The 17,640-nt window shown below is 54.4% G+C and overlaps 1 protein-coding gene across 2 annotated transcripts in view; it reads right to left on the reverse strand.

Moving 5' to 3' along the window:
• Positions 1 to 16,986, reverse strand: part of PALS1 (protein associated with LIN7 1, MAGUK p55 family member) — a 62,626-nt gene extending 45,640 nt beyond the window's left edge. The window contains exon 1 of one of the 2 annotated variants that reach the window (XM_066608699.1): positions 16,816 to 16,986. The gene's annotated coding sequence lies outside the window, so the exon portion shown is untranslated. Of the gene's footprint in view, positions 1 to 14,992; positions 15,081 to 16,815 lie in introns of those variants that run through there. The other variant, XM_066608700.1, reaches the window with a different exon arrangement.
• Between the last annotated feature and the right edge of the window lie 654 nt (positions 16,987 to 17,640).

A 17,640-nucleotide genomic window follows, 5' to 3' on the forward strand; every position in this document is an offset into this window, starting at 1 on the left:
GGGAAAGCGGGACAAAGGCCGGAGCACGGGCAGACCATGTAAATAAAAGGTGATCTCACACCCAGTATGGGCACCAGTGTCATCAGACGTGAGCAGATTCACAAGACAACCATAACGGGCAGCATCCGCCCCGTCAGGCATGACTGGGGGGATATACAGTAGACTTATAATTACTAGTAGTGTAGCCATGGGACCGCTCATGGGAAAGCCAGAGTCACTTTTCTATAAATCTTGTTTCCATTTTTTTTTTTTTTTTTTAAAAGGAAGAGTAATTGTGTTTTTTTCCCCCCAAGGAAACTTATTACCCCACCTCCCCCCCATCCTCCCACAACCCAATATTATACTAGGTCCTTCAGTCAAAAATGTTGACTACTGATAAGTCCTATAAATCCATCAAATTGGAATCCACTATAAAATTCCTGTTCAGACTGGCCAAAACGATGTTTTTGTGTTTTATTTTAATAGTAAAAACACGATAAGCAGCCGCCAGATAGATCTGATGCTGCTTGTCTTAGCCCTTTGTCACAATGCTAAAGTATCAGAGGCCGCACGGTAGGCAAAACAGTGGTAAACCATCGAATGGTTGGTTCACCTCCCGCAGTGGACTGGGCTCTGTCCCCATTCCCCATCGGATAGTCGGGGGCGGAGAGCCCGGACCAGGGCTGGAGGTGAACCACCCATCGGATAGTCGGGGGTGGAGGTGAACCACCCATCGGATAGTCGGGGGTGGAGATGAACCACCCATCGGATAGTCGGGGGTGGAGATGAACCACCCATCGGATAGTCGGGGGTGGAGGTGAACCACCCATCGGATAGTCGGGGGTGGAGGTGAACCACCCATCGGATAGTCGGGGGTGGAGGTGAACCACCCATCGGATAGTCGGGGGTGGAGGTGAACCACCCATCGGATAGTCGGGGGTGGAGGTGAACCACCCATCGGATAGTCGGGGGTGGAGGTGAACCACCCATCGGATAGTCGGGGGTGGAGGTGAACCACCCATCGGATAGTCGGGGGTGGAGATGAACCACCCATCGGATAGTCGGGGGTGGAGATGAACCACCCATCGGATAGTCGGGGGTGGAGATGAACCACCCATCGGATAGTCGGGGGTGGAGAGCCCGGAGCAGGGCTGGAGGTGAACCACCCATCGGATAGTAAGGGGGTGGAGAGCCCGGACCAGGGCTGGAGGTGAACCACCCATCGGATAGTAAGGGGGTGGAGAGCCCGGACCAGGGCTGGAGGTGAACCACCCATCGGATAGTAAGGGGGTGGAGAGCCCGGACCAGGGCTGGAGGTGAACCACCCATCGGATAGTAAGGGGGTGGAGAGCCCGGACCAGGGCTGGAGGTGAACCACCCATCGGATAGTAAGGGGGTGGAGAGCCCGGACCAGGGCTGGAGGTGAACCACCCATCGGATAGTCGGGGGTGGAGATGAACCACCCATCGGATAGTCGGGGGTGGAGGTGAACCACCCATCGGATAGTCGGGGGTGGAGGTGAACCACCCATCGGATAGTCGGGGGTGGAGGTGAACCACCCATCGGATAGTCGGGGGTGGAGGTGAACCACCCATCGGATAGTCGGGGGTGGAGGTGAACCACCCATCGGATAGTCGGGGGTGGAGGTGAACCACCCATCGGATAGTCGGGGGTGGAGGTGAACCACCCATCGGATAGTCGGGGGTGGAGGTGAACCACCCATCGGATAGTCGGGGGTGGAGGTGAACCACCCATCGGATAGTCGGGGGTGGAGGTGAACCACCCATCGGATAGTCGGGGGTGGAGAGCCCGGAGCAGGGCTGGAGGTGAACCACCCATCGGATAGTAAGGGGGTGGAGAGCCCGGACCAGGGCTGGAGGTGAACCACCCATCGGATAGTAAGGGGGTGGAGAGCCCGGACCAGGGCTGGAGGTGAACCACCCATCGGATAGTAAGGGGGTGGAGAGCCCGGACCAGGGCTGGAGGTGAACCACCCATCGGATAGTAAGGGGGTGGAGAGCCCGGACCAGGGCTGGAGGTGAACCACCCATCGGATAGTAAGGGGGTGGAGAGCCCGGACCAGGGCTGGAGGTGAACCACCCATCGGATAGTAAGGGGGTGGAGAGCCCGGACCAGGGCTGGAGGTGAACCACCCATCGGATAGTAAGGGGGTGGAGAGCCCGGACCAGGGCTGGAGGTGAACCACCCATCGGATAGTAAGGGGGTGGAGAGCCCGGACCAGGGCTGGAGGTGAACCACCCATCGGATAGTCGGGGGTGGAGAGCCCGGACCAGGGCTGGAGGTGAACCACCCATCGGATAGTCGGAGGTGGAGAGCCCGGACCAGGGCTGGAGGTGAACCACCCATCGGATAGTCGGGGGTGGAGAGCCCGGACCAGGGCTGGAGGTGAACCACCCATCGGATAGTCGGGGGTGGAGAGCCCGGACCAGGGCTGGAGGTGAACCACCCATCGGATAGTCGGGGGTGGAGAGCCCGGACCAGGGCTGGAGGTGAACCACCCATCGGCTAGTCGGGGGTGGAGAGCCCGGACCAGGGCTGGAGGTGAACCACCCATCGGCTAGTCGGGGGTGGAGAGCCCGGACCAGGGCTGGAGGTGAACCACCCATCGGCTAGTCGGGGGTGGAGAGCCCGGACCAGGGCTGGAGGTGAACCACCCATCGGCTAGTCGGGGGTGGAGAGCCCGGACCAGGGCTGGAGGTGAACCACCCATCGGATAGTCGGGGGTGGAGAGCCCGGACCAGGGCTGGAGGTGAACCACCCATCGGCTAGTCGGGGGTGGAGAGCCCGGACCAGGGCTGGAGGTGAACCACCCATCGGATAGTCGGGGGTGGAGAGCCCGGACCAGGGCTGGAGGTGAACCACCCATCGGATAGTCGGGGGTGGAGAGCCCGGACCAGGGCTGGAGGTGAACCACCCATCGGATAGTCGGGGGTGGAGAGCCCGGACCAGGGCTGGAGGTGAACCACCCATCGGATAGTCGGGGGTGGAGAGCCCGGACCAGGGCTGGAGGTGAACCACCCATCGAATAGTTTACCACCAATTTGTATACCTTGCAAGGAGCATGGCAACCATGATATTTCTGCAATGTAGTATCTACAGCTTATAAAAGGTACAGTTGTCTTCATCAATCCCTCCCACATCTTCTCATACAGTTAGGTTACACCGTTAGGATCTGGTGACAGACTTCAGAGAACCATAAAAACAATTAGATACTTCCACATGGGACAACTATTGTCTGAAAAATTGCCAAAACAAGTAATTTAAAGCAATAGTTGTCCAATGTAAACACGGGAGCAGACAAGGTACTAAGTGAGAAATCACTCATTAGTCGCTAGTCGTGAAGTGACAGTTATCCTATATAAGTACCCTTATGGAGGTCTAACATATCCCCTAATCTAACTCCTCACCATGTACTCCACTTGTCCCACCATCCCACAGCATCCCCCTTATCCATACACAGTCACCGACTGGTGAGCAGCTCATAAGCACAGATACTACCCTATAGGATAGCTGGACCGCTGTACAGAACACCTGCTAACTCGTGTTCCTCTATTTCCTCCTAGATTGTAAGCTCTTGCGAGCGGGACCCTCACCCCTATTTAATTTATTAGTTTACTGCAGTATGTAATGTCCGATTTTGTCTACGTCCCTCCAATGTGTAAAGGTGCAGAATGTTGCCTCAATATAAAGATTATGATCAGTAGGTATGACAACCGTCAGTCATGGTCGGCTCTCTGTATTAGACTGCCTGTAAGGGATCACTGATAAAACTCAAGATAGTATATGGAGTAGATGTCACTACGTGGCACGCGCCCTCCCCTGGTACTGCTTACGGACACACTATGTGCCCCGCGCCCTCACCCGGTACTGCTTACGGACACACTATGTGGCGCGCGCCCTCCCCCGGCACTGCTTACGGACACACTATGTGCCCCGCGCCCTCCCCCGGTACTGCTTACGGACACACTATGTGGCGCGCGCCCTCCCCCGGTACTGCTTACGGACACACTATGTGCCCTGCGCCCTCCCCTGGTACTGCTTACGGACACACTATGTGCCCCGCACACTAACTCGGCACTGCTTACAGACGCACTATGTGCCCCGAGCCCTCACCCAGGACTGCTTAGACACTATGTGCCCCGCACCCTCACCCAGGACTGTTTACAGACACTATGTGCCCCGCACCCTCACCCAGGACTGCTTACGGACACACTATGTGCCCCGCACCCTCACCCGGCACTGCTTACAGACACACTATGTGCCCCGCGCCCTCCCCCAGCACTGCTTACAGACACACTATGTGCCCCGCGCCCTCACCCGGTACTGCTCATAGACACACTATGTGCCCCGCGCCCTCCCCCAGCACTGCTTACAGACACACTATGTGCCCCGCGCCCTCACCCGGCACTGCTCATAGACACACTATGTGCCCCGCGCCCTCACCCGGCACTGCTCATAGACACACTATGTGCCCCGCGCCCTCACCCGGCACTGCTCATAGACACACTATGTGCCCCGCGCCCTCACCCAGCACTGCTTACAGACACACTATGTGCCCCGCGCCCTCACCCAGCACTGCTTACAGACACACTATGTGCCCCGCGCCCTCACCCAGCACTGCTTACAGACACACTATGTGCCCCGCGCCCTCACCCAGCACTGCTTACAGACACACTATGTGCCCCGCGCCCTCCCCCGGTACTGCTTACAGACACACTATGCCCCGCGCCCTCACCCAGCACTGCTTACAGACACACTATGTGCCCCGCGCCCTCACCCAGCACTGCTTACAGACACACTATGTGCCCCGCGCCCTCCCCCGGTACTGCTTACAGACACACTATGCCCCGCGCCCTCACCCAGGACTGCTTACAGACACACTATGTGCCCCGCACCCTCACCCAGCATTGCTTACAGACACACTATGCCCCGCGCCCTCACCCAGGACTGCTTACGGACACACTATGCCCCGCGCCCTCCCCCAGCACTGCTTACAGACACACTATGCCCCGTGCCCTCCCCCAGCACTGCTTACAGACACTTAAAGGCTGATATAAGTGATCGCTCAGTGTTTAGCATCAAGGGGTAAATGATCGGCTTATACCCCTCTGTATATGGATATAAAGGGTTGTGTGTTCATCCTGCAGTAGCAGTGTTTGGATGTTTGGATGCAGTGGCTAGGAGCCCAGCTATCAGACAATGCAGATGGTGTCTTTTTACCCTTTAAATGCCACTGTCAATTCTGACAGCAGCATTTAAATACCCAAATAGTCTTCAGGGGTCCTAAACAGCCCCTGCCATGATGAGACAGAGGTGCCGTTTGGCTGACATGACAAAACTTGATTTCTGTGTTACAGGCAACCTCCAAGTTTGAGGAACTTTATGAGTTATTCCTGTAACGTAAGGAGCTACAAGACGTGCTGACATGTACTGACTGCGGACAGGATACGGATCCCCAACACACAGCAGGGCTATAAGATCCCCGGACATTCACATGTTCCACGTCTGATGTTGTACCTGATCCTGTGCAGTAGATGTCCTGTTTGGGGACATTGGGAGTACAAGTTTATAACCATCAGTGATATTATCAAGAACGGAATGAACCTCGAAGGGGGTTTATTGTATCAGTGGAGAATATGAGAAATCTGGAGCAGAATAACACGCTGGCCTGGTGACCCCCTAACACCAATCTAGAGACCATAAAACTTTCAAATCCCTTATCAGTGGACTCAGTATTTACTCCTCTGCTCATCCTTGTCTGTGCGCATATATATTATATATATTCACTGAAGAACAACCCTGCATAGGTTGGAAAGCTCGCTATAACATCGTGTATTTTTGATAAGCCATTAAAAAGGTATCATATCTACAAGATTACTTGGTTTCTCTCACTGAGAACAATCACACTTTACTCTACTGGCTAACACCGGACCAAACTTTTTTCGCTTTGCCATGGATTCTGCATTGAAAAGCCCCGACTGAGCTCCATTTAATTACAACGGGACTAATTTGCAACAGAAATTCCAGTTTCTAGCTTGGTTCTGCTACAACAATTCGCCCCCGTGTGAACATACACGAGGATCCGAAGGACGTGTCAGATGGAGACCCAGATTCAATAATCTCTGTGACCATCTGTCAGTCTGGCCAGCGCTGTCATAATGTAGTGATGCAAGTGCCAAGTTCACATGTAATGAGAATGGAGGGCAAAAAGCCACATGGCCGTCACTAAATCAGTGCTACAGGTGGACACATCCTAATGCAATACATGAGTCACCAGCATGTAAATCACTCCAAACACCAAGAACAGGAACAATGGTTGACTTCAGCCCAACGACTTGTATGACAGGACGTGGTCTTATGCAATCAATGATGTATTAGTAGTGCATGCGTGCAGATAGCGTGTACATGTCCCAACATGCTTGTTTGTGCCAAGCAGGTATCTATAAAAACTGACAGCTCTGACGTCTCAGGTGACTCTAGAGGTTGGCAGGGAATGGTCGCTGGCACCGTGCCCCTCACTTATAGTGAAGATAGGAGCTGGCAGAGGGAGGAATCCTAAATATGTCCTATAAACAATGCCTCGGCAAACAGCTTTTATTAGCGTAGGGAGTCACCTCCAGATTGTGAAGGCACACAATAGGAAGAGGCATTAATGTCCCGACTACTAGGACTTACAAGACTGGCTTTACTTCATTTCAATGCCGATGCTCCATAACGTGTGGCGAGTGCCCAGATGCTCGTCTGGCGCTCTGGCTTTAGTAGATTCTACCCTAGCTCATTATCAGGGCAATGTTCCAAATTGGTGAGATTTAACTTTACAAAAAAAAAAGGGAAAAAGCAGGTTTTATTTCCATTCCTCAACTTTAGGCTTTATTCCCACAAGCGTATATCAGCTGCTGATATACGCTGTGATCTGATGCATTGGATTCCTGAGACGTAAAAGCGCCCGTCCGGCCAATATAGCGCCGGGCGTTTTTACGTCGGGGCCCAAAAGATAGTCCTGGAACTATCTTTTGGGCCGGAATACGTTGGCCGCTGCATGAGCTCATATGGGAGCCCATAGTACCGGTCGTAGGTGGGAGGGAGTTTAGCAGCGTGGCTGCTAAACTCTCTCCCTCTGCTCCCCCCCCCTTCATGCAGGCTCACCTCTGCTCTCCTCCCAGCTGGCTCTTTGCAATGGGAGGGTGCGGGGCTAGGATTCACCCATCTCCTTGTCCTCAGACAGCAATGGGAGGAGCAATCAAGCAGGAGCAGATCAGCTGGTCAGCTGTCCAACACAGCAGAGGACCCAGAGGAGGAGGTAGAAGCGTTTAACGCTCAACGAGCACCATGTACTATACAGTGAAATAGAAGTATTACTTCCACTATATGGCGATCACATTACCACCAGTTGCCCCTGTTACAGCAGAGCTGCACGGTCATAGGAGACCCTGATCAGCTCTATTAGTGACTATTGTCACTACAGGGGGATATTTTCACCTGTAACTGGGGCTTCCGCTGGATGCGGGTCCTATGGATTCCCTAGCTACAGTGGAAAAGAATGAAATAATAATAAAAAAAGACAATGTGAATGACCCCCATAGGTCAGGGGGGGGGGGGACATAGATGGTAAAAAATTACTTACAAAAATAAAAGGAAAAAAAATTACAGAATAAAATAAAGTAAAAATGTATACATAAAAAAAGAAAAATGACCCACCACAATGCCAACCAAAACCATCCCCATATGCACCCTGGAATCCAAAACTATACATATTATGTATCAAAACAAGAAAAAGATATTTAAAAAATATCCCTATATGTCAGAAAAAAAAACACTGCAAAAATAATTTTGGTAGCTGAAAAAAAAGTAAAAAAAAAAAAAAAATAGGACAGTAAAACCTTCACGTGGGTAAAATCCCTAAAAAGTGACTGGTTCTTTAGGACCAAAACAGCCTGGTCCTTAAAGGAGATGTCCCGCGCCGAAACGGGTTTTTTTTTTTTTTAAACCCCCCCCCCGTTCGGCGCGAGACAACCCCGATGCAGGGGTTAAAAAAACCACCCGCACAGCGCTTACCTGAATCCCGGCGGTCCGGCGTCTTCATACTCACCTGCTGAAGATGGCTCGCCGGGATCCTCTGTCTTCATGGACCGCAGGGCTTCTGTGCGGTCCATTGCCGATTCCAGCCTCCTGATTGGCTGGAATCGGCACGTGACGGGGCGGAGCTACACGGAGCTACACGGAGCCCCATAGAGAAGAGGAGAAGACCCGGACTGCGCAAGCGCGGCTAATTTGGCCATCGGAGGGCGAAAATTAGTCGGCACCATGGAGACGAGGACGCTAGCAACGGAGCAGGTAAGTATAAAACTTTTTATAACTTCTGTATGGCTCATAATTAATGCACAATGTACATTACAAAGTGCATTATTATGGCCATACAGAAGTGTATAGACCCACTTGCTGCCTCGGGACAACCCCTTTAAGTGGTTAAAAATACAATGTTAAAATAATAAAACTGTGTATATGTAATTCACAGTATAGCACACGCTCCTACCAGTAAACATCAAACATTCCAAAAATTACTGCGACTTAGTATACACACCCAGAGCATTTGCCCTCATAACCCTGCTTGCTTTCCCCCACCAGGGCAGCAGCCAGGAGCCCCTCCCCCCTTCATTCCCCTCACCGACACAGCAGGCCAGGTCCCCGCCCCCCCATTCCCCTCACCGACACAGCAGCCAGGTCTCCACCCCCCCCCATTCCCCGACACAGCAGCCAGGCTCCCCCCCCCCATTCCCCGACACAGCAGCCAGGCTGCCCCCCCCCCATTCCCCGTCACAGCAGCCAGGCTCCCCCCCCCCCATATTCCCCGACACAGCAGCCAGGCTCCCCCCCCCCCATATTCCCCGACACAGCAGCCAGGCTCCCCCCCCCCCCCCATATTCCCCGACACAGCAGCCAGGCTCCCCCCCCCCCCCCATATTCCCCGACACAGCAGCCAGGCTCCCCCCCCCCATTCCCCGACACAGCAGCCAGCTCCCCCCCCCCCCCATTCCCCGACACAGCAGCCAGGCTCCTCCCCCCCCCATTCCCCGACACAGCAGCCAGGCTCCTCCCCCCCCCATTCCCCGACACAGCAGCCAGGCTCCCCCCCCCCCGCATTCCCCGACACAGCAGCCAGGCTCCCCCCCCCCCCCCATTCCCCGACACAGCAGCCAGGCTCCCCCCCCCCCCATTCCCCGACACAGCAGCCAGGCCCCCCCATTCCCCAACACAGCAGCCAGGCTCCCCCCCCCCCCATTCCCCAACACAGCAGCCAGGCTCCCCCCCCCCCCATTCCCCGACACAGCAGCCAGGCTCCCCCCCCCCCCCCATTCCCCGACACAGCAGCCAGGCTCCTCCCCCCCCCATTCCCCGACACAGCAGCCAGGCTCCCCCCCCCCCGCATTCCCCGACACAGCAGCCAGGCTCCCCCCCCCCCATTCCCCGACACAGCAGCCAGGCTCCCCCCCCCCCATTCCCCGACACAGCAGCCAGGCCCCCCCATTCCCCAACACAGCAGCCAGGCTCCCCCCCCCCCCCATTCCCCAACACAGCAGCCAGGCTCCCCCCCCCCCCCCCCCATTCCCCGACACAGCAGCAAGGCTCCCCCCCCCCCATTCCCCGACACAGCAGCCAGGCTCCCCCCCCCCCATTCCCCGACACAGCAGCCAGGCTCCCCCCCCCATTCCCCGACACAGCAGCCAGGCTCCCCCCCCCATTCCCCGACACAGCAGCCAGGCTCCCCCCCCCATTCCCCGACACAGCAGCCAGGCTCCCCCCCCCATTCCCCTACACAGCAGCCAGGCTCCCCCCCCCATTCCCCGACACAGCAGCCAGGCTCCCCCCCCCCATTCCCCGACACAGCAGCCAGGCTCCCCCCCCCATTCCCCGACACAGCAGCCAGGCTCCCCCCCCCATTCCCCGACACAGCAGCCAGGCTCCCCCCCCCATTCCCCGACACAGCAGCCAGGCTCCCCCCCCCCATTCCCCGACACAGCAGCCAGGCCCCCCCCCCATTCCCCGACACAGCAGCCAGGCTCCCCCCCCCATTCCCCGACACAGCAGCCAGGCCCCCCCCCCCCATTCCCCGACACAGCAGCCAGGCTCCCCCCCCCCCCCATTCCCCGACACAGCAGCCAGGCCCCCCCCCTTTCCCCTCACAGAAGCCAGGCCCCCACCCCCACCCCATTTTGTCACTGGTACAGCAGCCATCCTACCAGCCAGACGCCCTCATGGATTGTTTTATACCCTGATCCTCGTCTAGGCCTAGTGATTCCTCGAGGTAATCCTAAATGTCGTGTAATTAAGCATTTTTTATTGTCATAACTCAGGAAACAATATATTAGTCTTCAGTGAACACTTTAGCATCATTGTTGGAGTCTCAGAGCCTGCTGTGTGAACCCAGCCAAAACTCACGGACATAACAGCACAGCATACGGCACTATTTCATGCAGGAGACTAGTGGAGAGCATGACTAATACTCCTTAAATCCTCCTAGGAGGCACTTCAGTAAGCAAGGACACGGTTACCACCGGCTCCATCTCAGGCTACATGCCAGCTAGATCTTTGATCTTTGTTCTGTTTTAGTCTAGGGCTCCTTCAGCAGCAACAGGGCATCACACAACCTAACATCGCTGTGCAGCACAACGACACTCTACCGTCACTGATCTCAAAAGGAGTTGAAGGTTCTTGCAACCTGACAAATTTAAATTACCTGGAATTTTTGCAATTGCGACATTGTGGCAACTTGCGACTCCACTGAGGTCATTGGCAAGGTACCGAGCAATTTGTAGACACATTACACGCGAGAGCACATTGTTCTCTATGGACACATAATCTAGGCCACCCATACGCGATTACATTGTGCGCGGGCAGCGTGTATACCTGACCCTTCACTTCACAACCCTTCGCTTCACCGGCGGGGAAACACTGCATGACACAGTGTTTTACGCTTACAGACGTGTAAGCCCGGCCTAAGGGTTCCTTTACACGATTTCCGGTCCACCAGCTCCATCCACATTCATAAATGAGCCACTGCCTAGTTACACAGGTCTATCTGGGTTTGATTGTTAAGCCTCCAGAAACTGAACGACAAACTAATTCTAATCTAATTCAATCTAACTGGACGTGTTCACAATGTGTCTTCATGGGCTCCTCTACAAGGAACATCGCTGGATGCTGAGAAACTGAACCATAAGCGTTCAGTGTAACCACGGCGACGACCGAATGGCGAACGATAATACATTCGCTTATTGTTTGTGGCTCAGTTTCTGCAGGCATAAAACCCTGCTGATAATCATCGGTGTGAACAGGCAGTCCTCCATCTGCGAACTGCCTGATTACTGTGGATGGTTCCATAATAATTCTTGCTTTTTTGTGTCTTAAGCCCACCCTTAAGAGGAACCCTAGAGGGAAAAAAGCCAAGCCTAAGGCCACCTGCAGACGAGCGGGTCGGATCCGGCGGCGAGAATTCTCGCCGCGGTACCCGAGCGCCTGTAGAGACGAGCGCGTACTCACCCGCGCCCGGCGGCCCCGACTCTTTCATGTGCCGGCTGCCAGGCTGCTGGCGCATGCGCAGAGCGGAGCCGGCGGCCGGGTGAGTGACGTTTCTGTGCGAGGCTCTGCGAGCCCCGCACAAAAATAGGAAATGCCGCGGTTTGTTTGCTGCGCAAGATTTGGCGCGGCCGTCTGCATAGGAGTGCGTATTGTAATGCACTCCTATGCAGGTTTTTAGTGGCGGAAATCCCGCGGGATTTCCACCCGTGTGCAGGCGGCCTAAAGCTGACCGATTGCATTCTTCTTGGAGGAGAAGCCGCTGCCAGAGGTGTTTGGCATCCACTTTCTTCCTCTCTCCATACTCCGAGCACGCGCATGATCAGCCAAGCTTGCATGTAAACGGGGCTGTCCGGCGAGATGGAAGACCACCATATAAAGAGCAAGACCACCTTACAGCCTCGCTCACCCTGTCTGATATCCTGGGATTTCTAATAGGACTTTCCATCCGAACATGCGGTGGATCTGTACGCACGACTATCCTCACGTAGAGGGACTGATCCGTGCGTGGATTCCTGACACAGGTGAGCGCGATATGGGGCCGAAAAACGTGCGACAATATCGCAGCCAAAGAGCGATTTTCATTGCGATGAGAAGCTTTTGTGAAACATCGCATCACATGGCAAGCGGGTACCAAGCGATGGGCGCGGTGTTACGAGAGAACGCCCGAAGAACGCGCTGCCATTTTTATAGTTCCAAGGAAAAGTATCGCTGGCATCGATGAATCCAATCAAATGAACGGATTTCATATTCGCATGAGTTTTTTTGCGCATCACACGAAACTCATGCAAGAATATTGTTTGTGTGAATAACCCTCAAAGGAAAGACTGAAGTGCAGGATCCGGTATATGCCAAATACGAACGGCACCGGACGGGCGCCCTCGATACAACAGAGCCCGTCCAGATGCCAGCTGGCACTATCTCATCCGGAATGTTATGGCGCTCTTTATCGGAGGCTCCGGCGCAGACATTTACCAATAAACACTACGTGATCCTCCGCCAACAACCAGTATATAGTTGGAACGACCGCTAGGATGGTTGGACTCTGCGGTGGGCACCCGCTTGGGGAAGTAGGGAGAAACCCAAGACAAGATGTAGAACAGGCATGTTCGGACCAAAGTAGTGAGAGATCGCCGTATAAAGCAGCATGTACGTGGGAGGCTGCAGACCCCCCTGGATCCGTGTGTATCACCTTTATATCCTACGGCCGGCAGGTAATATATGTATCTCCTGGACAGGTGCTGATGTCCCCCAGCAGGGCAGCGAGCCGCACTTCTGGCTTTATGACCCTATAGGGGGCAGTTCTGTCCTATAGGACTGTAGATCTGGGCCGGCATCCATCATTTCCTGCTATCTCCCCGGTACCAGCTGCTCCGCAGCGCCTCCGCCCCCCATACTATGAATATACCAAATTCCCATTTATCTTCAGACTTAATTAGCGCTGCAGCGTTCCCAGCTCTGTGCAGTCAGACGGAGGGATATTCTGTGACTCACTGGCGTCTGATCTCCCCCCACAGAGATTAGGCGTCCGCTGAATGCACTCAGCGACTCTGCGCTCGGCCCCGGGCGACCCGCAAAACGCACTACTAATACCGGCGTGCCCCACTTCCCCATCCAAAGTGGTCTGTAGAATATCCCCCCCAACAGCCCACTGCAATTAGTGGGGGAGCCCAGCAGCAAGTGTGCCATTCCTCTGCAGCGCCACCACAGGGGATACAAAGCATTACACAGACCCCAATGATATCAATGAGCGGTCTGCTATACAAGGACGTGTCAGGTCCTCCACAACAGGAGACGCTCTGTAGCTACTGTCCATTCGGGGGGACGTCCTGAGCAGCGACCCCTCCCCGCCTCTAATAACCCAGAATTCACTAGTGCAGGGGAAGGTATAGCCGGGGGTGCAGAAGCCGCACACATTTGTTAAAGGGGCGACGACCCTCCGCACTCCACTTATTGAATAAGACTGACAAGAAAAGAGCTTTCAGAAACGTTATAACTGTTTGGTCCCTCCGTTACTCCTCCTGGAAATGTATGGACTGTTAACTGTGTTACTAATAGCGGGGTGCGGCCCAACATAGTCTGTCCTGGCACAATCAGAGCTGACAGTACCAGGCTGTACGGGCACACCTGATAAGGGAAATGTCAAGGAATTCAGAGATTTCCAGGAAGAACAGCAGAGGAATGCCGTAACATAGGGCGCTAAGAAAAGATGCTCCAGAATTGTAATTTCATGGAGAATGCAAGACTGTTTTTCATTAATTGTTAAACAGACATGTCAGGAGAAACGACGGCCCCTCTAGCTGGCACTGACTCCGGGAGGTCTCACCCGCCCCTAACCTCCACAGCATGTGTGCGGCCCTGCTGCTACAACCAGGAACACGTACGTTCAGGCGTAGCAGACATGGTGCAGATTTTCAGCAGCGGACCTACTGATGATCTATCCTCAGGATGGGCCATCTATAAGTGATCAGCAGGGGGCAGCGCTCCAGACACTCAGCAATCAGCTGTCATTCGGTCCACTGTCAGTGTGGACAGAGATGGAAGCGGACAGCTCTGTACACATTACAGTGGCCCAGGTTGGTAATGCAGGCACCGCTCCCACTGAGCTCAAAGCAATACCAACCCAGGCCACTGCAACGTGTATGGAGCTGTCAGCGCTCAGCCAACATCAAATCGCTGAGGGTCCCAAACGGCACATCCCCGCTGATCAACTGCTGCTGACCTGTCCCGCGGATAGATCATCAGTAGTTCAGACCCAGACAACCCCTCTAAAACCCATTTACACGGGGCGAAGATCGGGCAAACCAACGTTCTTTCGAAAAGTTGTTCCCAATCGTCGCCCCGTGTAAACACGCCGCAATCAATCGACAAAGCGGGGTACACCCTTATTTACAGGGCTGATTGCATCGCTTACGTGGGTAATTAAAAAAAAGAAATTTAAAAAACGCTGGTGGGCAGCACATCTCACCGTGTCAACAGGGGGCGCTCTACCGACAAATGCAAACCACACGGGACACAAGCAAACAGTCATATTACTGATCATTCGTCCGCGGCATATAACGAACGCGGATGGATATGCCATACCCCAAGAGCTGACTGATATGCTATCCCCCCCCCCATACCAGCTGTCACTGATGCTCAGGACCAATGCTGGGCTGCAGTTACAGTGCCTGGCGCGTGCCCGCAATTAACGGTGAATGGCGACCACTTGTAATGGCGCTTCTAGAACAAGAGCCAACCCCAATCACCTGTGTATTTGGAGCTTCCTCATGAGCACCAGGCAGAGGCGTTAGCCCCTACAGTATATAGAGGCGTTAGCCCCTACAGTATATAGTGTGCAGTATATACCCACGTGCCACATACAGACGTGTACTGTATAAGCACGTATGTAGAGACCGGTCTCTGTGCAGGCGGTTACCTCTGGGTCCTAAGGCCGGTCGGATCGCACTCCCTCACTTCCAGGTCTCCTGCGGACGCAGAACGCTCCCATACACTCATCCTGTATGGTGTGGAGGGAGTGGTGCTATATGTCAACCCGTGGGTGCAACAGGATGCTCCCTCCGCAGTCACATGACAGGAGAGCTGACTTAACCCTTTAGAGGACAGCCCTGCTGACAACACAAAGACAGGTAGTTGTCCAATGCCCGGCACGGAGCAGAGCGCCCGCTACACCGCGTCCTGCAGCGCAGAGACGGACGGGCAACAGCAGAGCATAGGGGGTCGTTCTCAGGTAGGTACATGTCATAGTCCAGGGGTACCCCTATACAACACTATATTATACAAGGAACCGCAGACCAGCCTGACCGCTATATAATCCCCCCCCCCCCGTACATACTATAGGGGTCTACAGACCCCCAGCCTGACCTCTATATACCCCTTGTATATGCTATAGGGGTCTACAGACCCCCCAGCCTTACCTCTATATACCCCCTTTATATACTACAGGGGTCTACAGACCCCCAGCCTCACCTCTATATACTCCCTGCATATACTATAGGGGTCTACAGACCCCCAGCCTTACCTCTACATACTACCCGGAATATACTATAGGGGTCTACAGACCTCCAGCCTTATCTCTATATACCCCCTGTATATACTATAGGGATCTACAGACCTCCAGCCTTATCTCTATATACCCCCCTGTATATACTATAGGGGTCTACAGACCTCCAGCCTTATCTCTATATACCCCCCTGTATATACTACAGGGGTCTACAGACCCCCAGCCTCACCTCTATATACTCCCTGCATATACTATAGGGGTCTACAGACCCCCAGCCTTACCTCTATATACTACCCGGAATATACTATAGGGGTCTACAGACCTCCAGCCTTATCTCTATATACCCCCTGTATATACTATAGGGATCTACAGACCCCCAGCCTTATCTCTATATACCCCCCTGTATATACTATAGGGGTCTACAGACCCCCAGCCTTATCTCTATACACCCCCTGTATATACTATAGGGGTCTACAGACCTCCAGCCTTACCTCTATATACCCCCTGTATATACTATAGGGGTCTACAGACCTCCAGCCTGACCTCTATATACCCCCTGTATATACTATAGGGATCTACAGACCCCCAGCCTTCTCTCTAGATACCCCCTGTATATACTACAGGGGTATACAGACCCCCAGCCTTACCTCTATATACCCCCTGTATATACTATAGGGGTCTACAGACCCCCAGCCTTCTCTCTATACACCCCCTGTATATACTATAGGGGTCTACAGACCTCCAGCCTTACCTCTATATACCCCCTGTATATACTATAGGGGTCTACAGACCTCCAGCCTGACCTCTATATACCCCCCTGTATATACTATAGGGCTCTACAGACCCCCAGCCTTATCTCTATATACCCCCTGTATATACTATAGGGGTCTACAGACCCCCAGCCTTATCTCTATATACCCCCTGTATATACTATAGGGGTCTACAGACCCCCAGCCTTCTCTCTATATGCCCCCTGTATATACTATAGGGGTCTACAGACCCCCAGCCTTCTCTCTATATACCCCCCTGTATATTAGTCCGCCACCTGTCAGGCCTCCAGGGGAACAATTAGTAAAGTGCAGCAACAGGTCACAGACGACACAGCAGGGAGTGAGAAGCTCTGCAGCCACAGAGGAACTACAAGTCACAGCCAGCCCCGCTAGAACTACCGTCAGGAAGGAAGTGCAGCAACTTGTGGGTGTCCCCGGTCGGTAGGTGCCCGGCTCCGGTGTGCTCACCTCGGTCCCGTCCTCTCCGTCCTCCCTCCGGGCTCAGTCCGTGACGTCTCTCTCGCCGCACAGCGGGTGTCAGGACGGTGACGCGGGAGTCTCCCAGACTTCAGACACATTCACTACGCCTGCGCGAAGAGTTAGGGGGGGAAAGCAGGGGCAAGGGGACACGGCGCATGCGCTCTGGGAAAAGGCTAGAGTAGAGTTGCAGGAAGGAGGTCTGACGTTGAAGGTCAGCTGACTTTCTCAGGTCACATGACTGTGTAGTAGAGGAGGGTGCTATGTGTTCAGAGCTCTGCAGAGGACGGGGAGCGGGTCTGGAGAAGATGACATATACTAATGTGGCTTTTGTGGGGGTCTCAGCAATGTACTGTATAGATGGTTTGGGGGTCTGTATGGTAATGTTTGGGTGGGAGAGGGGTGTAAGCGGGGCATCTAATATACAGAGCAGGGGGCTTGGTGAACGGAGGGGGGTGCATGCGGGTGTTGGGGTCTGTGTCATTGGGTGACCCCCATGTGTGAGAGGAAAGGGTTTCATGGAGGTCCAACCTGAGTGAGTTGGGGTGTAATGGGGTTCATCCTGTATCTGTGAGGAAGGAGGGATGTACGTAGGGTGGTGGGAGTCCAACCTGTGGGAGTAGGGGGGCTTATGGATAAAACTATTGATGACCTAGGACAGTGGTGGCGAACCTATGGCACGCGTTCCAGAGGCGGCACTCAAAGCCTTCCCAGCTGGCACGCCGCTCACCACATTAGTAAATACCAGCAGGGTGCCACAGCTCCCCCTGCTGGTATTCACTCAGCAGCGCTGCTAGAGGCGCTGATCCTGGCGCA

The sequence above is a fragment of the Eleutherodactylus coqui genome, chromosome 6 (genome assembly GCF_035609145.1).
Source record: "Eleutherodactylus coqui strain aEleCoq1 chromosome 6, aEleCoq1.hap1, whole genome shotgun sequence".
NCBI classification, from domain to species: domain Eukaryota; kingdom Metazoa; phylum Chordata; class Amphibia; order Anura; family Eleutherodactylidae; genus Eleutherodactylus; species Eleutherodactylus coqui.